The sequence below is a fragment of the Patagioenas fasciata genome, chromosome W (genome assembly GCF_037038585.1).
Source record: "Patagioenas fasciata isolate bPatFas1 chromosome W, bPatFas1.hap1, whole genome shotgun sequence".
Classification (NCBI taxonomy): domain Eukaryota; kingdom Metazoa; phylum Chordata; class Aves; order Columbiformes; family Columbidae; genus Patagioenas; species Patagioenas fasciata.
The window spans coordinates 20,207,488-20,233,731 of NC_092559.1; positions in this window are offsets into that span (position 1 = coordinate 20,207,488).

Consider the following 26,244-nt stretch of genomic DNA (forward strand, 5'->3'; position numbering starts at 1 on the left):
GTGAGACCAATAGAATGCCAAATTTGGAACAAAGTTTTAATACATGAATTCTTGTAGTTGCCAGAAAGCCCTATACCTCTCTTGGATCAAGACTTGTTAAGTAAATTGTAAGCTCAAATAATGTTTTCTGAGAATCCTGTTCAGTTGCATGTCTTACAAGAAGCTGCTTGGATGGTGCAGATCTGCTTGCTGCAAGTGAGAAATCTCCAAGGAAATTTCAAATGCTGTATTTCCACTGATATTAACAGCCAATGTTTTGATAAAGCAAATACTACACTGATAGATCTGAAACAGGACTTCGATCCGGTAGAGGGAAAACAATATCCAATAAATATGACAGCTAAAATGGAGTTGGAAACTTTGAGGACTAAATTTATGACAACCTTGCAGGTTGACTGCATTCGATTGGACTTGCAGATTTGTCTGTTTATAGCTACAACATAGAAAAAACCTGTGGTTGTTGTGGGACAGTATGATGAGATTGCTAACAGACTGATATACTGATTGTTACTCTGATCAAGAAATGCAGGGAATGAATTTAAGTCTCAATAGACCATAATCCTTTTGTCATACATGTACCAGTTGTGAAATTTAATTTTGATGTTTTTATTTGCAATCTATGTCCTTGCAAATTGCACTAGCTGATTTTCTTAACAGCACAGCTTTTGGCATGCATAAATGTAAAATGTAAATTGCTGCAGAACCTGCAAGTCTCTAACATCAGGTCACAGACCATACTTGTATCTGGTCTGATCCTACATACTTGCACAGTTTTTGTTGATGGTTCTGGGAAGTCTCATAAAGCTGTAGTGGTCTGGCATGAAGATAACAATTGGCATCATTCTGTAAAAATTATTGAAGGTTCAACCCAATTAGCAGAACTTGGCACAGCTTTACATTACTTAGAGCTTTTTAAGGAGGAACCTCTAAATTTGATTTGTGATTTTGAGTACATAGTCAAGGTCCAGTGCACATATCTGATTCTTAACTGGTTTTTTGTTTTTGTTTTTTCTCTTTTTTTTAAACAAAAAGGGGGGAGAAGTAGGGAAAACACCACAAAACCAATTGTCAAAAGTATTGTATGTGATGAATCACTTATATCTAAGTGGTGCAGCCCAAATTTACCCTGTGATGAAACACTTTGCATGTGTGACCCAAAAAACATGCTAAATCAGAAAGAACCTACATTAGTGTGGCAGAATGCAAACCCCCCTTTCTTCCCCTCCCTCCTTCATCATGGAAGGAGTAGGCACATCTCCCTCTCTCTCTGAGGCTAACAGCTTCTTTTGTTTGGCCCCAGAGCACCCTGGCCAGGGCCATTAGGAGAAGGGATTGCCAAGGCGCCAGTGAGCCGCTGGGCACCTGTGACCAGTGTGGGGGATGTTTGGAGGCTTCAGGGGCACCCCACACACGGTGTGGGGGTGCAGAGAAGCTTCTAGAATGCCTACAGTCAGGTCTGATCAGCCAGTATAAAAACGGGACTCTCTCGTCGAGACGCGGCCCATTGTCACCGGTCTCTCGGAGCGCGAGCTGAAGATGCTGCCGCCGAGAGCCCCCCCTCCCCAGGATGGAGACTCCGCTTGCCTTGCAGCCACGTGTGTGAGTAAAACTTCTCGCAAGATTGCGAGTATGTTTATCCTTTCCGTGCATAACTTGTTACTTGGGAGAAGAGACTGACACCCACCTTGCTACAACCTCCTTTCAGGCAGTTGTAGACAGCAATAAGGTCTCCCCTCAGCCTCCTTTACTCAACAGCCCCAGTTCCCTCAGCTGCTCCTCATAAGACTTGCTCTCTAGACCACTCACCAGCTTCATTGAACCCTTTTCTGAACTACCTCCAGTACCTCAATGTCTTCCTTGTAGTGAGGGGCCCAAAACTGAATACAGTATTCAAGGTGCAGCCTCACCAGTGCCGAGTACAGGGGACAATCACTTCTCCAGTCCGGCTGGCCACACTGTTCCTGATACAAACCAGGATGCTGTTGGTCTTTTTGGCCACCTGGGCACACCGCTGGCTCATGTTCAGTCAACTGTGGATCAACAAAGAATCACAAAATAGCTGGGGTCAACACCCTCAGGTCCCTTTCTGCCGTTCAGCTTTCCAGCCACTCTTCCTGTAGTGTTGCATGGGGCTGTTGTGACCCAAATGCAGGACCCAGCACTTGGCCTTGTTAAACCTCATACAATTCGCCTCAGCCCATCAATACAGCTGGTCCAGATCCCTCTGTAGAGCCTTCCTACCCTCAAGCAGATCAACACTCCCACCCAATTTGGTGTCATCTGCAAACTTACTAAGGGTGCACTCAATGCCCTTGTCCAGATCATTGATAAAGAGATTCAACAGAACTGGCCCCAATACTGAGCCCTGGGGAACACCACTCGTGAGTGGCTGTCAACTGGATTTGGCTCTGTTCACCACAACTCTTTGGGCCCAGCCCTCCAGACAGTTCTTTACTCAGAAAGAGTACGCCCATCCAAGCCATGAACTGGCAGTTTCTCAAGGAGAATGCTGTTGGAAACAGTGTCAAAGGCTTTACTAAAGTCTAGGTACAGAACATCCACAGCCTTTCCCTCATCCACTAAGCAGATCACCTGGTCAAAAAAGAAGATCGGGTTGATCAAGCAAGATCTGCCTTTCATAAACCTGTTTTGACTGGGCCTGATCATATGGTTCTCTTGTAAGTGCCGTGTGATGTTACTCAAGATCATCTGCTCCATGACCTCGCCCAGCACCGAGGTTAGACTGACAGGTCTGTAGTTCCCTGGATTGTCCTTCCGGCCCTTCTTGTAGATGGGTGTCACATTTGTCAACTTCCAGTCAACTGGGACCTCCCCGGTTAGCCAGGACTTCAGATAAATAATTGAAAGTGGCACGATGAGCATTTCTGCCAACTCCCTCAGTACCCTTGGATGGATTCCATCTGGCCCCATAGACTTGAGTGTGTCTAAGTGGTGTAGCAGGTTGCTAACCATTTCCCCTTGGATCCAAGGGAGCTTCATTCTTCTCCCGCTTACTGTCTTCTGGCTCAGGGTGCTTTGCACCTGGACCACAACTGGTTGTACTATTAAAGACCGAGGCAAAGAAGGCATTAAGTACCTCAGCCTTTCCCTCATCCTCTGTCACTATGTTTCCCGATGCGTCCACTACAGGGCGCAGATTCTCTTTAGCCCTCCTTTTGTTGCCAATGTATTTATAGAAACATTTTTTGTTCCCTTTTACAGCAGAAGCCAGGCCCAGCTCTAGTTGGGCTTTGGCCCTTCTAATGTTCCCCCTGCATAAATTCACAGCGTCCTTGTTACCTGTCCCTTCTTCCGAAGGTCAGAAATTCTCCTTTTATTCCTGAGTTCTAGATGAAGCTCTCTGTTCAGCAGGGCTGGTCTTCATCCCCATCGGCTCATCTTTCAGCACATGGGGACAGCCTGCTCTCATGCCTTTAAGACTTCCTACTTGAAGAGCTACCAGCTTTCCTGGACTCCTTTACCTTTAAGAACAACCCCCCAAGGGGCTCCTAAACAGGTCAAAGTCTGCCCTTCAGAACTCCAGGGTAGTAGTTCTGCTGATCCCCCTCCTTACTTCTCCAAGAATAGAAAACTCAATCATTTCATGGTGACTATGCCCAAGATGACCTCTGACCATCACATCACCCACAAATCCTTCTCTGTTTGCAAACAGGTGGGGTGCCTTCCCCAGTTGGCTCACTGACCAGCTGTATCAGGAATTTGGACACTCCAGGAGTCTCCTAGACTGTTTCTTCTCTGCTGTGTATTTCCATCAGACATCTGGTAAGTTGAAGTCCCCAGTGAGAACAAGGGGTAGTGATCATGAGACTTCCCCCAGCTGCCTGCAGAATATTTTGTCTGCTTCTTAATCCTGGTTCGGTGGTCTGTAAGAGACTCCCACCAGGATATCTGCCTTGTTGGTCTTCCCCCTGATTCTTACCCATAAATGCTCAACCCTATTGTCACCATCATTAAGCTCTAGACAATCAAAACACTCCCTAACATACATGGCTACCCCACCTCCTCTCCTTCCTTGCCTATCCCTTCTGAAGAGTTTATAGCCATCCAATGTAGCACTACAACTGTGGGAGTCATCCCACCATGTTTCTGTGATGGCAACTACATTGTAGTTTTTCTGCCGCATGATGACTTCCAGCTCCTCCTGTTTGTTGCCCATGCTGTGTGCATTCATATAGATGCAGTTCAGCTAGGCTACTGATCCCACCAACTTTTTGCACTGAGAAGCCCTAATTCCTTTTTGATCCTTCTCAGGCTCTTCTGTGGTTTCTAACATCAATAACCCTTGTGCCTTTGCTACCACATGGCCCTCCATCCCCTGCCTCCAATGAGAGGGCAGACAAAAGGGCCTTGCTAGCACCCCATCCCTCACACTTTGGTATGGTACCCTTGGGTTTGTCTCTGTTGTGCCCAGTTTTCTCCTTTTCCCCTGTTACGATCCATTTGGTGATGGACTTGTGATGGTTCGTTTACCTTGATCTCGAAGCACAAAATTGAGGTAACCAAAATGCCAAGGGGTTATAATTGAATCAAACAGTGTTACTTTATTATTTTGCCCGTAAAGTAGCATGCAATAGAGAGAGAGTAGAGAAAAAGGGAAAGAAAAAAAGAAAAAAAAGGGAAAAAGAGGATTTTAATTACCACCACCGAGTCCCAAAGGTGTCCCTCTGGTCTTCGGTCCCGTAGAGTCCTGCCGGTCCTGCGTCGTGATCCGGGATCCTCTGGTGGGAAGATCTTAACCATGTCCAGTCGGGAGTCATCTTTTATGCTTCTTCACCCCCCCTCATTCCCATTGTTTGAGGCCAATCTCCACCTTTGTTTCACAATCCAGGCTTAATTGCGCAGGCCCAAAAAGTCCCCGCTTTGCTTGCCAGGACCCATCTGCGCCTGCGTTGCCTCGCATTCAGGGTGACCTCAGGATCCTTGGCGAGCTTCTGGGCATGCTCTTCTTCGTTGTCCTTAGTAACAGGGAGGCGGTGGGGGGCAAGTTTGGCTGAAGCAGCAGGTGAAAATCCATCTTCTGGACAACGGCTATTGTCCCCGGGTCGGAGAGACCTGTATAACACAGTTCCTTTTAGGAGGTGGGGACAAGCTTGGCTGAGGCAGCAGGTGAAGTCCACACAGCAGCTATTGTTACCAGTAGCCCCCGAGTTGGAGAGACCTGTGCAACACAATTATTCTCCTCGGGCCTCTCTCCAAGTCATTGTCCATCTGTTCTTGATGGTGATGTTCAGACAAATCTTCAGATCGACTCTTACACCACCCCGTGACTGAACATTGTTATCAGGAGCTCGTGGCAGCAACATGATCCTCAAAGAGAGACAGAAAGTATAGAGGAAGAAAAAGGAAAGGAAAAGTGGTTTATATGCACGCAATCCGCTTTGTATGAATGGTTTTATGGATGTCTCCATTGGAGGGCACACTAAACAAATTGTGTGCATTAAGTATAGATGTCAAATGTGTCAAACGCTTTAGCATTTTGCAATTCAAAACATACAATACCGCAGAGAGAACAAAACCTATCAAAACTAATACCAAGAGAACAACAATGGGGTGACACAACTTGTTCAGGATGCCTGTAGCAGTAGGTGACCACCTGAAAAGTATGTCCCACCACTTATATTCTGTGTCTTTTTCTACTCTTCTCAACACACTGTGAATTTCTTCAGCATTGTGGTGAACAGTTATCAAGGTTTTCTGTCCATTTACTCAAACTTCTTCAAAGATCTTGATCAAGTCTTGGTGTTGCAACAATTGCTTTACCAATGTGAGATTCATCCTGATAGATGTAGGCAGTAATTCATAAATCAGTGTGTAATTAGATTGCATAAGTTGATGAGATATGACTGGTGTTAAATAAGAAAAATCACATCCAGTAATTTTAACAAAATTACAAACACAAAAATTTGAATTATTTCTAATATTTACCATCACTCTATCTACTAATATAGAGTTACAAGTAGTCCTCAAGCACACACAACCTTTGCCAATATACACTAATACTTTGAGAGGCGGAGGAACACGCAGGTCGACTCAATATGAGTGATAAAGCATAGTTTGATTTATTAGCCCAAATAGCATATACTTATACAGTTCACGATAATTATGCATACCTGTGACCTACTAATTGGCTTAAGCTCTAACAGTCACATTTGCATGGTCCTCCTACTTGCAGCTGCTAGCTATGCTTATTCTACATTCTTGTGCTGTTGAAAGCTGTTTGTGAAACTCTGCGAAGGTCTCAGTGACCTTGCTGATTTTACTGAAACAGTCAGCGGTTCTCACTGCGGCCTAGTCTTGCTACTTATGCTAAGACCTTCAGAATAGGCTCTGCTCGCACAACTGCTTCGTAGACCCACATCCCCCATTTCCAAGCCATTCTCCAACATTTCCCCCTTTTTCTTTTTGTACAAGCAGAGCCTGATTCACTATTTGCTCAAACATTCTTTTAAAGCAAGAGAGAGCACAGCTTAAACACAATAACCCTATAGCTACTATAACTAAGATAAGCAACACACTTTGTAAAAAGCTCTTAAACCACCCTTCTAACCCTAGCCAGTTTGTTAACCCCTCCAAGCCGAAAAGCCCTATATCTTCTTGAATCTTCTGGGTGTAGTCCATAAGCTGTTGAATTTCCTTATGGATTGACTTCGATTTATCTTCCAGGTCTGTGAGCATTTATAACACTGAATTAGGATCCATGGTTTACATCTGAAACAGTCCTCACAGCTTATCTCCCTCCTGTCCATCTGCATCCATTGAATCTTTGTTGTCTTTATTTAGTCATGGCTTGACCCACTTCGCGGGAATCCACTTCGATCCTTGGCCTGTAATGACACAAACATAACGTTTCCCCAGGTTATCAATTGATGTGACCTTTTCCATTGACTAGTGATTTGACCATAACTAATGTAGGTTCTTTCTGATTTAGCATGGTTTTGGGTCATACTTGCAAAGTATTTCATCACATACAATGATTTTGACAATTGGTTTTGTGGTGTTTCCCGTACTTCCCCCCACCTTTTTAAAAAAAAAAAAAAACAAGAAACAAACAAACAAAAGTTCAGAATCAGATACGTGCGTTGGACCTTGACTATGTACTCAAAATCACAAATCAAATTTAGAGGTTCCTCCTTAAAAAGCTCTAAGTAATTTAAAGCTGTACTAAGTTCTGCTAATTGGGTTGAACCTTCAATAGTTTTTACAGAATGATGCCAATCGTTATCTTCACACCAAACTACTACAGCTTTATGAGACTTTCCTGAACCATAAACAAAAACTGTGCAAGTATGTAGGATCAGACCAGATACAAGTATGGTCTGTGACCTGATGTTAGAGACTTGCAGGTTCTGCAGCAATTTACATTTATGCATGCTAAAAGTTGTGCTGTTAAGAAAACCAGCTAGTGCAATTTACAAAGACATAGATTACAAATGAAAAAAAAATCAGAATTAAATTTCACAACTGGTACATATATGACAAAAGGATCATGGCCTATTAAGACTTAAATTCATTCCCTACATTTTCTTGATCAGAGTGACAATTGGTATACAACAGTCGGTATATCAATCTGCTAGCAATCTCATCATACTGTCCCACAATAGACACAGGTTATTTCGTAGACAAATCTGCAAATCTAACTGAATGCAGTCAGCCTGTAAGGTTGTCATAAATTTATTCTTCAAAGTTTCTAACTCCATTTTGTCTGTCATATTTATTGGATATTGATGTCCCTTACTGGATCGAAGTTCTGTTTCAGAAGTGTAGTATTTGCTTTATCGAAACATTGGCTGCTAATACTAGTGGAAATACAGCATTCGAAATTTCCTTGTAGATTTCTCACTTGCACAAGCAGATCTGCACCATCCAAGCAGCTTCTTGTAGGACATGCAACTAAACAGAATTCTCAGAAAACGTTATTTGAGCTTACAATTTGCTTAACAAATCTTAACCCAAGAGAGGTATAGGAATGTGACAAAATCTAGACTCTACTCACACAACTGCTCCGTAGACCCACGTCCCCCATTTCCAAACCATTCTCCAACATAATACCATTTCTCGATTGTCAGGACGAACCTCAAAATGACAAACATTCTGCTCAGAGTCCAGACAAATGTCTTGAGAACTAATTGTATTACTTTCACAGATGAATCCTTGCTGTTCCCGCACAATACAAGATTCTAAATTGACAGTTTGCCATTTTTCATCCACTTTTCAGGCCCATACTCTGTGCTCGAAAGGATAGAGTACAGCTCTGTTGTGGTTCAATCCTAATGCAATGATAGCGTAAATTACGTATATTGAAGTATTGTGTATGGTTAACACAAAGGTCGTGGCAGTGTTTGTGATGGGGTTATAAGTGAAGTTTACCAAAGTCCACCAGGACTGCAGTTCTTTCTCAAATTCATTGGCACTGTCCCAAACAATTTTCCGAATTTCAGTAGGGAAAGCACCTTCTTCACCTTCTCTTATGATCAAGGTGTGATTGCATCCACAGTTGTGCCTGAATACAACTGATTGCCAAAGAAAGGTTATTTTGGACCACACCAAGTGCATCTATTATCAATTCATGGTCTTTTACATTTACTTTTTCCCATTTTGGTAACACTTTTTATAACAGTCACTGGTTAGTTCCCAAAGCCAATAGGGAAGACCTCAAGGGCAGTTGCAATTTTGCCAAATCACTAGTTGTAGTAGTCAATTTATTCATTAATATCTCTGAATCAATACCAGTTAGAACTTCCAATCCTGTCACCAACACACCAGTTAGGTCTCTCGGTGTTCTATTAGGAATTTGTTTCCTCAGTCAGGTTGTTCACCCTTTGAAAGAGGTCCTTAAGAAAGGAGAGTAGGCTGGCTGAATCTCAGAAACCTTATTTTGCATTAACACCTCAACACGCTTAAGAGACCATTCTGGATTGAACAACATTTGTTATTGGCCTATATTTTTGATCACATATGGTCCAATTTCAAAAATTTTCGGATCGGGTACAGCTATTGGTTGGGTGGTAGGTGTCACGACCTCTATCCTGAGTTCCCTCCAATGTTTGGTATTATTTTTACCACACATTACTTTATGAGTATATTGTATTGCAGTCAAGTTTTGTTGGAACGATAAAGGACTCAGCACTCCGATGTGAATCACGCAAAGCCGTTTATTACAGAAACAAGCCTCCTTATATATGCAACTATTTTCTGATCACGCATCCACGCTCCAATCATGCATTCGCTAATTGGATATTGTCTATGTTCACGAGCTGGAATCTCACTGCTGATAGGTCCATTGATTTACATCTTGTTGAGTCCCTGTTATTGTAGAAATGCCTCACTCCCACAGCAGGTCCTGTTTTCAGCTTTTCGAAGTGGCCTTGAGATTCCTTTGGGTCTGACTAATTCAACAATAAATCTCCATCTAACAGAAACCCCTCCACAAAGTTTAGCCAACAATTTTGGCTTTGTTTTTCACATGATAGAGTAGAGCCATGTAGTCCAATTCTATAGCTGTTTACTGGTTCAGTGAGGGATTCAGTAATCAGTCTACATTGCATGGAGAAGTTGACACCCTGGACCACCATAAAAGAGCGTGAAGCTTTATTTTTGTCATTGTGTGAAAACGCTGTCTTTGTTGTGATAGGTGACTATTGCAACAAATGTCACTGGAGGTTTGGCGACAGCATTTATTTTAAATTTGAATTTTAGGCCTAGTAGTTCTGATCGGTTGGCGTGATTGTTTCGCCAATTACACACCACCCGGATGGTCCTTGTTAAAGTGAAGTTGCACCAACAATCAGTTTCTGCATCCTTGCAGGATTTAGTAATCTCCACATTGTTGGTACTTGGGTCCAAGGTGGTATAGTTGCCGATGTACTTTTGGCGACAACACGAGATGAGAGAATTTTGTTTATTACATTTCCACTCTGCAGTGGCACAGAGTTTCGCTGAGATGTTAGGGTGAATTTTGGTTGTCGAATTTAGATCTAAAAGGTTTCCAGTAACTGTAATTGAAGAGGCTTTCTCATGGTTAGATCCTTCCACCTTTCTGCATCCTATTTTAATTTTTTCTCCATTTGTACCATTCAGGACTCTAACCCAATCCTTCCTATCCCACTTCCATTCATATGGGCAATACACTTTATCATCAGGTATTACTATAGTAGCTAAACTTGGAAAGTGGTCTTCAGGATACAGTCCTAGAGAACTAGTGTATATAACAGTAGCTTTGGACCAAGGCCATTTAGTGTATTTTTGGTTATGGGTAGGTGAGAAGATGCAGAAAAGTATTAGTAGTCTAATTATACTATTGGTCATTTTGACAAATTAAGCCTTCAGATTTGATTCTTGAATGATTCGTGATATTCTCTGTGTCCCTCGGAGTTCTCCTGCAAAAGGAAAACAAACAGGGCTTGCCTCCTCGAGGCAAAAATAATTAAAATTATGGAATTATCCAGTGGGTATTTATCTGGTGTTCCTTACCCGGGGCATGAGAGGCTACCCATGCATTTGCATTTAAAGGGGTTTTCAATGCTAGTGATACGCTTTCCACAGTAGGGAGTTCCACCAGGACTCGTTGTCCTGGGAAATGGGCTGGATCTTTGGAATCATTCGGTCCCTTTAAAGAGGGAATCAAGGAAGGGGCTTTTGGGCAGAAAGCAGTGATTTTGGGGCATCCATTTACCCCCCACCTGTCATTTACGCTTGTGATAACTTGCCACAGACGAGTATCCCAGTTACCCTCATGAGGTTTCAAAAGCCGTTTCAAGAGGCTGTCAGTTCTTTCTACAGTTCCATTAGCTGGTGGGTAATATGGGGTGTGAAAAGTCCATTTAATCCCTTCACTTTGTGCCCAATCTTGTACAACTTTGGCGATGAAATGGGAACCGTTGTCAGACTGTATTTCTTGTGACTTTGGAAAAGTTCCAAACCATTCTCACAATGCTTTCACAGTGTTTTCACCTGTAGCTTTGCCAAAAGCTTCAGCTTGGACTAATCCTGATGTTATTTCCACCCCCACCAGTACAAAATGTTTACCTCCTGATTTCTTAAAGGGGCCAATATAATACACCTGCCAGGCATCCCAGAAACCTTTACCCTCCCTTAAATGTAGAGGGTTATCTTCTAAAGGGTGCCTTTCAAGCTGTCTCCAACATTGTTCACAGACCGATATGCAGGTTTTACACATTTCTTTGGTGACGGGCCAACCTCGGGCCAGAGCTTCACCATACAAGTCCTTAGCTCTGGTGTGTTTGCATTTTACATGTAACCATTCTAACAAGCATTCCCAGTCTTCTGAAATTTGGTCCTTTTGTACAGGGGCCAGTCTTGGTAATTCATCAGCTTGGTTATTCCATTCTCCTGCAGATCCCCCATCTACCTGATGAGAAGCTACCCAGTCCACAGCAAAGTTTCCCTTTCTAGCAATAAAGATTTCTTGCCATTTTTCTTTTTGCCACACTGGAATCCTATTAATTTCCCATCCGTTCTGTTCCCAGAAAGGAAGCCACTTGGTACACCCCTTAAACACAGCATAAGAGTCAGTATAAATGTGGACAGGAGAAGTAGTTTATGCTTCATGTTGGAAAACACTCCATACTGCAATTAATTCACCTACTTGTGCACTACCCTCTCCCTCTGTTATAATGTGTTCATCGGAAGAGGTATGGAGTGCTACTGCCCTGTATTTCCACACCTTTCCTTCTCTTTTAGCAGAAGCATCAGTAAACCAAGCACTAGCTGACCAATCATGCGAAAAGGGAGGTGCGACTTGGATTACTGAGGCAGGTTTATCTTGGTCATCGTCCAAGCTCTCCATTTCTTGTATAGCCAGATTTTTTAAAGCTCCTTCAGATACCGAGAAAATGTTACAATAGTGTTCAATCTGAGCATACCACTTTCATACTGAGGCCTTCTGGGCCACCCTGTCGGGGGGAGGGGTCCCAGAAGTGACTTCTTTTATGACTTTAAATGGGCCTCTTAATACGATTGGCTGCTGTCATGCAATCTTCTCTACTTCTACCAGAGCCAGACTAACAACAAACAAACCTTTCTCCCAAGCAGTGTCTCTCTTTTTGGCATCCCTAAAACCACCGGAGAAAAATCCCACAGGTCGGGTTGGACCTTCAGGACCTCTCTGCCATATATGAACTGATAAGCCTGATAAAGCAAACCCCCATTCAACCTGAAAAGGGTCTGTAGGGTGAATAGGACCAAGGACTTGATGAGCTGTTGCTTCAAAAATTAGTAATCACATAGCTTCTTCCTGAGAAGCTGTCCATTCCCATTTGACCTCCTTTCTTAGAAAATCATAAAGAGGTCTAGCAATGATGGAAAAATTTGAGATGTGTTTCCTCCGAAAGATCAACAGCCCTAAAACATGCTGCAAACCCTTTTTTGACTCAGGCATTTTGATCTGAACTAAGGAAGCAAGGGTGTCCGGCGGGATGCAGGTCATCCTTCCTTTCCACCAGATTCCCAGAAATTTTACTTCTTGTGAGGGCTTTTGGACCTTTTCAGGGGGAATTTGCAAACCCAGATTTTCTAAATGTGAAATTATATCCTGTTGGGTTGCCCCCACTTTCATTATTTCATTTCCTCCTACAAGAATATCATCAATGTACTGATAAACAGTTATGCCTTTGGGTTTGGGTATTTTTTCTAGCTCTTGGGCTAAAGCATGATGAGCTAATGTGGGAGAATGTTTGTACCCCTGGGGAAGTTGGGTGAAAGTGTATTGTTTTCTTTCCCAGGTGAACGCAAAATAATCTCTGTCTTCTGGTCACAATGGTATCATAAAAAACATGTCTTTAACATCTGTTGTTGCCATGATTGGATGAGCTTTTTCTTGTATCATGGTTATTAGTTCAGCCAGATCGGAGACTGCGGCGATTAAAGGATCGGTGTTGGCATTCAGCCGCTGAAAATCTATTGTAAGTCGCCACGTCCCATTGGGTTTTCTAACTGGCCACACTGGAGAGTTAAAAGGAGAATGGGTATTTATTACCACTCCTTGTTCTTGCATTTCTTGTATAACCAGTTTGATACCTTCTTTGGCACCCAGGGGAAGGGGGTATTGCTTAACGTTTGTGACCTGGCTATATGGGCGTGCAGGTGCAGTTTGCAGTAGTCTGACATGTAGCTGCAGCATTCCGAAAGTCCACAACAATCCTTCTGAATCTTCCCACTGTCTGCCTTTGAGGGTATCCATACCTAGCAAACTGTTTGGAATGTCTCCAATCACCATCTCAATAATGACTGTGCTCTCATTCCCCAGCAATAACAATTTTACTCAAACAACTTTCATAACTTCTGTCGACCCTAAAGCGTTAAGGACGCAAAAACGTCACCTCAAGGGAGAAACTCCACACCTTCCAGCATCTACTTCGCTTAGAGCAGAAATCTGTGCACTGGTGTCAATCAAAAAGGTTACAGGTGCACGCTTAGGACCCACTATAGCCGTGATCAATAAATCTCCCCCTCTAGTATGTGTGAGCTGTCAGATATAAATCCATCCTCCATTCCTCCGCTCACTACTAGGGAATGGAGGTTCTAGTTTTCCTGTTTCTGGGAGAGACTTTCATCCTCGGTGGGGGAGGGAGCTGAAGGTATAACAGGTAGGACTTCTTTCACGGTCTGTGAATGTTCTTTTGGATTTTGCCACCTTGATACTAGTTTACTAAGTTTATCAAGGGGTAAGCCCTCCATTATATCTCTGGGAACTCCCTTTTTAATTCCCAAAAATCACCATTGTTGTCAGTTCTTTGGTTGTTCTCCCTTTCCTGTTTTAATGTACGGATGCTCCTTTCTTGGGGCACCGATAGCAGCAGCAGTACTGGTAGAGAGGGGCAGATTCTTGACTTCAGTATGACGGATTCCTCTCAACGGTTCTTCTAGGATTTTTACTGGGCCATATTTCCCACTATAATCTATCAGTTCTTGTGCTACTTCCCCTCATGTCCACACCTTTTGAGTATTTGGTTGGTTGGGGGAAGTCGGGGCAGGGGTGAAGGGGGAATCTATGCTAGTATTAGCTCCATCTCTCTGGTTCCCATTTCTGTTACCCTGGCTTCTAATCACACCTTCCAACCTTTCTACTGGGCTCATTAATGTGATTGTCATTTGAAGGTTAATCCCAGTAGATTTAAGTGACTCTGGAAGTCCCCTTATCAAGGGAGTCATCAGTCATCATGTCTGGATTCACTGGCAACATCATTGGGAATTCACATTTGGGAATTAATTTCTTTTTATGTATCATTTGTAAGCAGGCTGATTTGTGTACACTTTCTAACAATTGATCAGGTGTGCCAGTGATTGCCAAGGGCTTTCCCCCGTCTAAAGGGTTTAGCCCTCCAGCCCAATAAGCAGCTTGATGGGTTAGGGACCATGGGGCATGTCACCACTTGTTAAGAAAACTCCGTGCCCCCAGTAACCATTAGCTTCTTGTTCACTTAACTGAATTTGGTCTCCCCCAGTTAGGGATACATGCCACATGTATTCAGTTTCAGATTATTTAGGAAGGTGGCTGTACTCTTTCTTTAGTTTGGCCAGCTCAGTGGCAGTGTAAGGTGTTTGCTTAGTTGTAATGTGAGGGTCAGCATCCCCCTCATTTGCATGAAAATATTCTGTTTTCACTAAGGGACTCACGTGTGGATATTCGTCATAACGTTTTCCCATCTCCTCCAATTCTTTCTGAGGGTAAATTTGATTTATTTGTTGGATACTTTTCTCCTCTAACTCCTGCTGCCTCAGCACTCCTGTGTTTTTTAAACATTCTTCCTTTAGAGTAGCTTTTAATGAGTGGTTTTCTTTCCTCTCTTTTTCTAAATGTTGAAAACAATTTTCTACTTGTTGTCCTAAACTGGAGGTTGTTTTTTGCAAAACCTGCACTAGATTTTCAAGGGATTCTATAATTTTGCTTTCATTACTACATCACCTGAGGCGATCTTCAATCGCTGCTACTAGGCTAGCTCCTAGGACAGCACAGACTACAGCTTTATCTTTATTTGATCTAAACTTAGACTTAGTCTGTAAAGAAATCACTCGGTCTACTACACTCTGTAAATCAGCCCAATTACCACGAGCCCAGTCTTCTCCAGGTACGGAGGGTCGAGTCCTATACTTTGCTAAAAGTGTGTAGAACGAGTCTTGATCTTTCACTAACCAAAAATCTTGATTATCAGCTTTTTCGATCATTCTTATTATGAAGGGGCGGAACCTACTTCAGGAAGGCACAACTTAGTTACAAAAACCGCAGCAACTGGTGTGTCACCCTTCTCTTACCCAAGTGGTTGAAGGGGCCAAAAAATCTGCTATGGGAAGGTTCAACTTAGTTACACAAGATTGACCCTTCACTCTCCCTAGCAGACAATTCTCATCAACATGAGAGCAACACCCCTTTTGCACTTTGAGATCTTTTGGTTTGATTCCAAGAGACAGAGCCCTCTACACTACCTGCACTCCTCTATTTCCCAGAATCCTATCCGTGATGCCAATTTAATGGCACGGTCCATTCGGTGATGGACTCGTGATGGTTCGTTTACTTTGATCTCGAAGCGCAAAATTAAGGCAATCAAAATGCCAAGGGGTTATAATTGAATCAAACAGTGTTACTTTATCATTTTGCCTGTAAAGCAGCACGCAATAGAGTAGAGAAAAAGGGAAAGAAAAAAAAGGGAAAAGAGGATTTTAATTACCACCAATGACTCCCAAAGGCGTCCCTCTGGTCTCCGGTCCCGTAGAATCCTGCCAGTCCTGTGTTGTGATCCGGGATCCTCTGGTGGGAAGATCTTAACAATGTCCAGTCGGGAGTCATCTTTTATGCTTCTTCACCGCCCCTCATTCCCATTGTTTGAGGTCAATCTCCACCTTTGTTTCACAATCCAGGCTTAACTGCACAGGCCCAAAAAGTCCCTGCTTTACTTGCCAGGACCCATCTGTGCCTGCGTCACCTTGCGTTCAGGGGTCTCTTTCTGGTCCATTGGGTGACCTCAGGACCCTTGGCGAGCTTCTGGGCATGCTCTTCTTCATTGTCCTTAGTAACAGGGAGGAGGTGGGGGGCAAGTTTGGCTGAAGCAGCAGGTGAAAATCCATCTTCTGGACAGCAGCTATTGTCCCCGGGTTGGAGAGACCCGTATAACACAATTCCTTTTAGGAGATGGGGGCAAGTTTGGTTGAGGCAGCAGGTGAAGTCCACACAGCAGCTATTGTTACCGATAGCCCCTGGGTCAGAGACACCTGTGCAACACAATTATTGGCTCTGGAGCAATTCCCCTTGGCTTTTTTAGGGGTTCCTTGCCTGTGTAGAGACAGCGACTGCAGTCAGTCCAACCTGTTTGAGTTATACAGATTATGTTTATGTGTATGATGTGCATGACTGTTATTCTAGTGGTGGCTATTTATGTATTGTCACCGTTTACTGCAGGGTGACAATAAACCATGGCAGATGCTCTCTGTTACCCCACCACCACCACCCTCCCCACTAAGGAAAGGGAAGAGGAGGAAAAGGGAGAGACTTGCCAGTTGGAAAAAGTTAAAAATGCTTTACTAATGCTACTAATAAACAGATAAAATGATACAAAATATACAAAACCAATCTTGAATTTCCCGGGGCAGTATAGCATTGCCCGCAGCGGAGCCAGCACGGCTCCAGCAGCTGCAGGGCAGGCACCTGGAAGTCCTGGGCTAGACTCCGCAGCAAACCGGAACTGGATTCAGGGATGCAGGGTCTGGAACCAGGCCTCGGATCGCAGGCACGACAGGCAGGGTGCTCCTCAGATGCCAACCATGGTCAAAGAAGAGCGAGACCCTTGTGATCTCTCATTTTTATAGGGTGTATGACGTGTATGGGATGGAATACTCGGTCAGTTTTAGTCATCTGTTCTGTTTGCCCCTCCTTGCAAATATGACCCTTTCACTTATGGAATGTGCAAAATTTATCAGTAACCTTGGCTACCATAGCAATAAGTCTAAACCTGGGACTCTTCTGCATACCATTGCTACTGTTATCAGCTCCAGAGTGGACATTGTCTGAAAAAACATGCAGCTAAATTCAGAAAAGTGCAGTTACTTAGAAAAACTTAGTTGAAAGGAAAATACACTAAAAGAGAAACTGGTCTTGTTTTTAACAAAACCAGGGCATGTATATAAAGTCAGTTGACCTTATAACTGAGATTTAAGTGTAAATAATTCAATAAAACCTTGTCTACAGAAGAATCTTGCTGAGAAGTAAATGCTGCTTGTGACCTGAATAAGGCAACCAACATATATTTTCTTCCTCTTGGCTACAAACCTAATAACTTGAACAATATGCTTAGGCTTCCTCAATTCAGAAAGACCCAGGATTTCCTTGTTCAAGATTCTGGCATCAGTTCTTTCCTATTTCATGGGTTTTTAACTGTTACAAGTGATCTTTTATCAATAACACATGATGTTGAAGTATCCACAAAAGGTCTCATCCCTTTTGTGTTAAAAATGGTAAACAAACATAGCATATCATCTGCATTTTAAATACAAGGCTGAGACTCTACATAAATCTAATGTCACTCTGTTTCCAAACGGCTGTAAATCCTCTCGATGTGACTTTCAGAGGCGGCCATGGAAAAAATTTAGACCCTCGCTATCCCTTGGCATGCACCAGACCAGTAATGTAGTTGCAAGTGCCATCAGGGATCCCTCTTGTCCTTGCCCACATACTCCTGAATTTTCCTGCCATAAGGATGTGGAGAGTTTTTGGAAGAAAGAGGACATGGGCTGTGTGCTGTGAACAAGCCAGAGTTTGATGTGGCTGTGGTGCAGGCTAGGACCTACACGGAAGGTTTTTCTGGAGACACCAAAGACAGAATGGAAGTAAACAGAAGCTGGTCTATCCTCGACCCAGGCTGCAGGAGGGGCGCTGTCATCACTGCGCATGAACAGTTCATGGACAGTGCCCTGCAGCTAATCACCATAGCGGGAGGGGAAGAGTGACTGCAGAGAGTAACCAATCGTAGCCTGCACTTGCCACATGGCCACTGGGTAAAAACTATATAAGGGTTTCAAAAACGTGCACTGGCAGACATTGATATTCAGTGTTGTTAAAGGTTCATTAAAGGGCATTGATGTTAAACTCATATTGAGCCCGATTCTTTGTCTTCGCCAGTCCGCCCGTTGCACTCAAAGAGTTCTACAAGTTTTTCATTCTCCAGCATCTGGTAGCAGAGGATGGTTGTTAGCAAAAGTAGGATCTCCGGAGTGCCATTTACTGCGGCAAGCAGCATTCATTAAACGACGGAGCCAAACCGGGTTGTAGGAGAGTGTGCTTTGTCCGGTAACAAAAGACAAGCACCAGACAAGCTGGTCACTCGCCTCGTACTTAAGACCACACTGATTTGATAATGGAACTTGAGACAGCTGTGGCACTGTTGATGCATATTCTCTCTAAGAGAGGTATCGAATCGTCACAGGAAAACTTAATCACATTGATTACATTAGTCCAGAAATTGGGACACTTTGGAGAAATTCCACTTTTGTTTTCCCCAATGGAATGGAGATTATTGGGGGACACTATGTGGGATAAGACTCTCAGAGGGGAAGAAGAGAAAGAAATTAAAGCTCTGAGAGATTTGTGGAGAACCGTGTTAGAATCATTGGAAGTAATGAAGTCAGAACAACGCACTGCCCTGGGAGCTGCGAAGGCGCTTGCCCCAGAACAAACCTGGACTGATAAAAGTTGTCAGCCAAAAGAGAAGAGGGACCTGTGGGCTACTCTGTGGGGTCTGCCTGCTGTTCGGGGTGGTCGAGGGGTCCCGGCTCAGCCAATACTCTCGCAATCCGATCTGCGGCGGGAGTTGGAAACTTTACCCTCCTCAAACAAAGAACCGGAAGTTTCCCCGTCTGAGTCTCTGGGGCAATGTGAGAAGAAAGCGGAAGTGCAACTAGGGGACTGTCCGGATGTGGGAGGCCCTGAGTGCCGCCCTCCTCCTACAGCTCCGCCTCTGCCCTATCCCGAGTCAGACACGCCCCCCTCTGAGACTATCGCGTCAGCCAGGCTGGGCCCGACCGGGCCACGGCACCAGGGGCCACCCCCCAAAAGAACCTCCAAAAATACATGTGGAGGGATCCTGTGAGCCTCCTTCTACATCATTGGGCTCATCACAAGGAGTAGAGCAGTTACTGCAAGTCATTACCAGTAAGCTTGAACAACTTGACTTGCGAATGTCAGATGTAGAGAAAAATAAGAGACAAATCGAGTATCAAAAACCAGGTTGCCTTCCGCAAACAATGCAACCAAAGGTACCCATAGAACCTACTGACCGGCCACCACCCCGATCTGGCAGATGGTCAGGGGTCATCAAAGATGCCATTCTAGAAGGTGATTGGTCTCCAGCAAAATTAGCCCTACCGGTAATTCAAAATATGAACACCCAGACAGCGGTATGGGAACCACATGAATGGAAAATTTTACAGCAAGCCAAACAAACAATCACGAACTATGGGATACATTCAGAAGCTACCAGACAAATACTGCATTGGATTTTTACTGCTGACTTATTGTGTCCCATGGACTGCCAAAATTTAATGTGCTTATTACTAACTCCAGCACAATTCCTCCTGTGGGAATCGGCCTGGTATCAACGAGCGCAGCAAGAAACAGCCAAACACACCAGTCCAAATGACCCATTAACCAATGTGGTACCCGACACCTATACGGGTCGCGGACAGTACGCTACAATAGAAGTTCAACTGCGATTTATTGCTGAAGTTCACCGGAAAGCTGCACAACTTGCCCTAGATGCTTTCTTAACTTTACCAGGACCCTTAGCTCCCTCATTCAGCGGAATACGCCAAGGCACTACAGAAAATTTCACGCATTTTATTGACTGGCTACATGAAGGAATAATGCAAAACCCAGATTTATCAGAAGAAATGAAAAATCAAATGTTTCGGTTGCTGGCTTTCGATAATGCAAATTCAAAGACTAAACAAATACTAGCAACCCTGCCACCAGGATCTTCAGTAGAAGAAATGCTGACACGAGTAGCCAGGACAGAAGAACAGTGAAATGCAGAAGTGATGCCTGTCGCTTTCGAAGGGGTCATGCAGAGATCTCTTCAACAAGTTAGCCAGCAAGTCTCATCTACAATCCAACCAGTAGTGGTAGCAGTTCAGCGACCCCACCACTAGAATGTGGAAGGGACCGGCACCTGTTATTGTTAATGGTAGAGGGTATGTGTGTCTCTCCACAGATCAAGGTCCGTTGTGGGTTCCAAGCCAAGCAGTAAAGCCGGAGTTGAAGCAAATTCAACCGAATCAACTTCCTGCAACAGAACCTTTGGAGGACACAGAGTGAGGTGTAACCTTCGCATTAATTTAGCTGTGACATGTATGTGTAATATAGTTATATAACTAGGTCTTAATGATAAAGTGTTAAGCATGTGGAAAGTTTGTATCTTTTTCATTCTCTTGAGAAGCAGTCTAGTTCCTGGGTTTTTGTTAAGAACTGCTTTTGATCCTCGACAAAATGTATGGTAATGTTAGGAAGGTCTTTAAACACCACTACCTTCTGGGCAGGTTGATCAACACCCAGCACACTGTTTGTTACATGTTGAGTAGGAGTACCATTAAATAAAAGTTCTTGGAATTTGTTTAATCAATCCATTGCAATATTAAAACAGCAATGGAGTACCTCAAGTTTACTAAGAGGAAAAATATTAGCGCATGGTTTGACAACTATGACAATTGTGATGATCGCCTTCCCGTAGGGCCAGAGCCGTAGGAAATCGAACCAACTGATTTTTTTGTTTAGAAAGTTTAACAAATTGACTTGACCTAAGGGGGTGGATTAAGGGTTTATTGCAAAGTGCATTGTTTATGTTGATTGTTGTTGTAATTGATATGTTATGTATAAGTTGTTCTTCATCACGTATCAAAGATGGGTTAGAACGCATAGATAATCAAGCCTGGCTTGTCCAAAAAGAAAAAAGGAGGAACTGTGGAGAGTTTTTGGAAGAAAGAGGACATGGGCTGTGTGCTGTGAACAAGCCAGAGTTTGATGTGGCTGTGGTGCAGGCTAGGACCTACACGGAAGGTTTTTCTGGAGACACCAAAGACAGAACGGAAGTAAACAGAAGCTGGTCTATCCTCGACCCAGGCTGCAGGAGGGGCGCTGTCGTCACTGCGCATGAACAGTTCGTGGACAGTGACCTGCAGCTAATCACCATAGCGGGGGGGGGGAAGAGTGACTGCAGAGAGTAATCAATCATAGCCTGCACTTGCCACGTGACCACTGGGTAAAGACTATATAAGGGTTTCAAAAACGTGCACTGGCAGACATTGATATTCAGTGTTGTTAAAGGTTCATTAAAGGGCATTGATGTTAAACTCATATTGAGCCCGATTCTTTGTCTTCGCCAGTCCGCCCGTCGCACTCAAAGAGTTCTACAAGTTTTTCATTCTCCAACATAAGGATAGATTGGATTTGTTGGTGGCCTGATCTCAAGGTACCTTTATAGTAGATGGATCACAGTATGTATCACAGTATGTTTGGGATTGGAAGGGACCTCAAAAGATCATCTAGTCCAATCCCCCTGCTGGAGCAGGAACGCCTACGTGAGATCACACAGGAACATGTCCAGGCGGGTTTTGAATGTCTCCAGAGTAGGAGACTCCACAACCTCCCTGGGCAGCCTGTTCCAGGGCTCTGTCACCCTCACTGAGAAGTTTTTTTCTCAAATTTAAGTGGAACCTCTTGTGTTCCAGCTTGATTCCATTATCCCTTGTCCTATCATTGTTTGCCACTGAGAAGAGCCTGGCTCCATCCTCATGGCACTCACCCTTTATATATTTATAAACATTAATGAGGTCACCCCTCAGTCTCCTCTTCTCCAAACTAAAGAGACCCAGCTCCCTCAGCCTTTCTTCATAAGGGAGGTGCTCCACTCCCTTAATCATCTTTGTTGCCCTACGCTGGACCCTCTCCAGCAGTTCCCTGTCCTTCTTGAACTGAGGGGCCCAGAACTGGACACAATATTCCAGATGGGGTCTCACCAGGGCGGAGTAGAGGGGAAGGAGAACCTCTCTCGATCTACTGACCACCCCCCTTGTAATACACCCGAGGATGCCATTGGCCTTCCTGGCCACAAGGGCACAGTGCTGGCTCATGGTCATCCTGTTGTCCACCAGGACCCCCAGGTCCCTTTCCCCTACACTGCTCTCTAATCGGTCGTTCCCCAACTTATACTGGAACCTGGGATTCTTCCTGCCCAGATGCAGGACTCTACACTTTCCCTTGTTAAATTTCATCAGGTTATTCCCCGCCCAACTCTCCAGCCTGTCCAGGTCCCGCTGGATGGCAGCACAGCCTTCTGGCGTGTCAGCCACTCCTCCCAGCTTAGTGTCATCAGCAAACTTGCTGATAGTACACTCCATTCCCTCGTCCAAACCGTTAATGAATATATTGAATAATATTGGCCCCAGTACTGACCCCTGAGGCACTCCACTAGATACTGGCCTCCAACTAGACTCCGCACCATTGACTACCACTCTCTGGCTTCTCTCCTTAAGCCAGTTTGCAACCCACCTCACTACTCTATTGTCTAGACCACACCTCCTCAACTTAGCTGTGAGGATGCTGTGGGAGACTGTGTCAAAGACTTTACTGAAGTCAAGGTAGACCACATCCACCGCTCTGCCATCATCCATCCACCTTGTTGCATTCTCATAAAAGGCTATGAGGTTGGTCAAGCATGACTTACCCTTGGTAAAGCCATGTTGACTGCCCCTAATAACCCTCTTATCCTTGATATGCCTTGAGGTGGCACCAAGATGGATGCTGGTAGCTAAGTCAGAGACATCCTATGAAAGCAATTTGTGCATGCACGAGTGTGTGTATGTGTACATAGAGCTGAGTTGGCAAAGTGACACGCTCTAGCCTGCTTCCTCAAGATACTGTACAGATACAACCTGATCCAGTCAGCTTTCAGTTCAACTTTTTGATGAGAGATATCAGACAGATCAGGCAGGTGGTGTCAAGATAACTTCTGGGTGTGCAAGAGATAGCCATGTGATCATTTTTTTTGCTATACTGAAAACATGACAGAGATGGATTTTAATGTCTATGGTAAACAAAATGGTGATCTTAGTTTAGTTCCTTATGGCTGTCACGGAGGCACCCCAAAGTCAGTTTTAGGTGGACAACAAGTTCCAAAACAGATTTTATTCTGGCTGGAAAAGTGCAGCCAATAAACTGATCAAAACAGGGTTTATACAATTAGTTAGCACTCTGACAACATAAAATACAGGTTCATATATCAGTTGAAGAGATTATTGGGGTGCAGCAAAATAAGAGTAATGAGGATCCACAGCGTGCATGCACACACTCACAAGAAACAAACCAGAGCCCTCCGACTCCAGGGTACCCACAAGAAATAATCACTCGCCTGGGTTAGGCAAGGACTCATTTAAGGATATATCCAGTAAATAACCACTCACCCAAACGAGGAGGTGAGGCACTCTCAATTCCAAGAAGTCTCTGTGCTGCCACCCGGGTCCACCCATCCCATTTCACGCCCGTAGGTGACTAAATTGTGCAGGATTTCAGCCCAGGTTAATACATGTGCAGGCAGATTTCCAGGGTTCTGCTTGTTACAGTCAATAGCCTCCTGAATTCTCTCCCTGAGGGACTGGACATGTATCTTTAAAGCGTCCGGCAGCCCTCTGATAAGCAGCCGAAGGTGGGTCAGGTTTACTGGTGCAGCCATGGCAATTCCTTGCCGCCCTCTTTCGTACATTGTCTGTATACAAGCAGCCTTTTGAACGCCCTCAACCAGCTCCAGCAAGCCTCTTATCCTAATGGTGATGGGCTCCCCACGTTCCTTGGGATCCACACCACCAGCCCAGTAAGCCACACAAGATGTTATGGGCTGATCACCATTCGGACCATCACTTGAAAACACACCAGGTCCCCAAAAGCCTGCAGCTTCCTCATTACTCAATAGTATCCGATCACACCCCGTAAGGGAAAGATATTCAGTTTCTGTTTCGCCCGGCTAACGTGAGAATTTAGATTGCAAGTCGCCAAGTTCAGGTCCCGTCCATGGGGTAGTACAAACAGCAGTACAGGAGTTTCCACCCTGTGGACCTGTACATGTCTCAGTTTTAATGAGAGGGCCTACATCCTTTGTCTCTACCTCCTCTTCATCAACACTGTTTTCAGAATCTCCCCAGATATCTCCATCCCAGTCCTCAGGTTCTGTGTCCACAATCAATTTCCAAATTTGGGCAATACTAGGGGAAATTTTGCTTGGGTTAACATGAGTTCAATCCTTTGTCCTAAAAATGCACTCACTTTCTCTCTCACCGTAACTCTGCTTTCAAACAATATATTTCCAGCTCTTTTCTAGAATCATGCCTCTCCAACTGGCTACAGCATTTGTGCTGGTCTCGGGCTTGCTTTAAGCAGGTGCACAGAACAACACCAAGAACAGCATCGACAGCAACACAAACAGAAGCACAGAAAACAGCACACGCAGCTACGGTCACTCTGGGACCACATCAGCTTGCTTCTGCCCGATGTGTGCAGGTTGCCACAGAAGGATTATTACAGCTGTAGCCCCATAATAATTTCTCCATTTCTGATATCCTGCCGACTACACCATTTTAAATGTCATGGAGGTACCCCAAAGTCAGTTTTAGGTGGACAACGAGTTCCAAAACAGACTTTATTCTGGCTGGAAAAGTGCAACCAATAAACTGACCAAAACAGGGTTTATACAATTAGTTAGCACTCTGACAACATAAAATACAGGTTCGGATATCAGTTGAGATTATTGGGGTGCAGCAAAATAAGAATAATGAGGATCCACAGCATGCATGCACACACTCACAAGAAACCAACCAGAGCCCTCCGACTCCAGGGTACCCACAAGAAATAATCACTTGCCTGGGTTAGGCAAGGACTCATTCAAGGATGTATCCAGTAAATAACCACTCACCCAAACAACGAGGTGAGGCACTCTCAATCCTGGGAAGTCTCCTTAGACGGCATCCCAGTCTAAGGAGAGGGTTCCAGTTCACAGACCCGCTACTCCAAGGCCACTCCAAAGAGGGTCTTCAGTGGGAGCCCCATTTATAGTCTGGTCAGATCTGGCTGTGGGCATTGAAACACGGTCCAGAAGCTTTGCAGCTACTCTGGGCACCTCCTCTGCTAACGACCCTGTCAACTGACTCAGGGTCCCATTAAGGTGCTAAAAGAGCCATTAACTGCCCCATTGAAGGATCCAGATCTCAGGGGGATGTGCAACTGCCACAATGGCCAAAGCTATCAATAAGAACTAGTGCTTTTGGTTGTAATTCCAGAAGTGAAATGGAGACCTAAAAGGAAGTGACACTTTGGAGATTAGACTTAAAGAACTTTGTTTGATCAGTTTGCACTTATGCTATATGTCCTGTGTATAGTGGTTATGTACTTTTTTTAGATAGAGTCAATCTGATGCAGTTAGAAAACATTAATTCAGTGTTTGAACAATGTTGTCAAAGAGTAAGGATTGCATATTTACCCTGGGCTAGTGCCAAAGATGTTGAGATTTGAAAGGTAGATGCTACAGTGCCCTGCATCTTTGTCTTACTAAGCCCTCTACCACACTAGTTTCAAAAGGAGAAGATGAAAATCTACTGGTCAGCCTGGTAGTGAAAGAAAAATATGCACTGAAGTGCAACCTGTGTTCCATCAGTTCCACTAACCTGTTCTCTGCTGATTTAGATGTGTTGCTTCCCCATACAGTGCCTTGTAAACTAACCTCCTAGGTGCAAAGGGAACTCATTAAAGGTAGCCAGTAACTAACTGACAACCAGGCATGTTTTCAGCTTGTCTCTTCTCCAGATCTTGAGGCAGTAAGCAGGAAACTATCCATTTGAGATCTACAGCTCAAAGCCTCTCAAGAATGGGCCAGGGAAGTAGGGTCCACTTTTCTCTTCCTAACCTGTTTTTTCCCAAAGTGTGTGAGCCAACGCAGGCACATTGCTAGAAGCAACCAGAGGCCATAAACGCAATTGCAAAGAGCAAATTTATTATAGTTACCTCACTTCCAGGGGATATCCAAAGCAGCACCTAAGCTCCTGGGCAGAGGCGACACAAGTAGAGATGCAGACACTGCAGAATTCAACCCTGGTAGAAGATCACGGGCCTGCTGCATTTGCCTGTATTTCAAGGTTTCAAGCAGGCACAGCCTTGCACTCTTTCTCACAACAAAGCAGGAA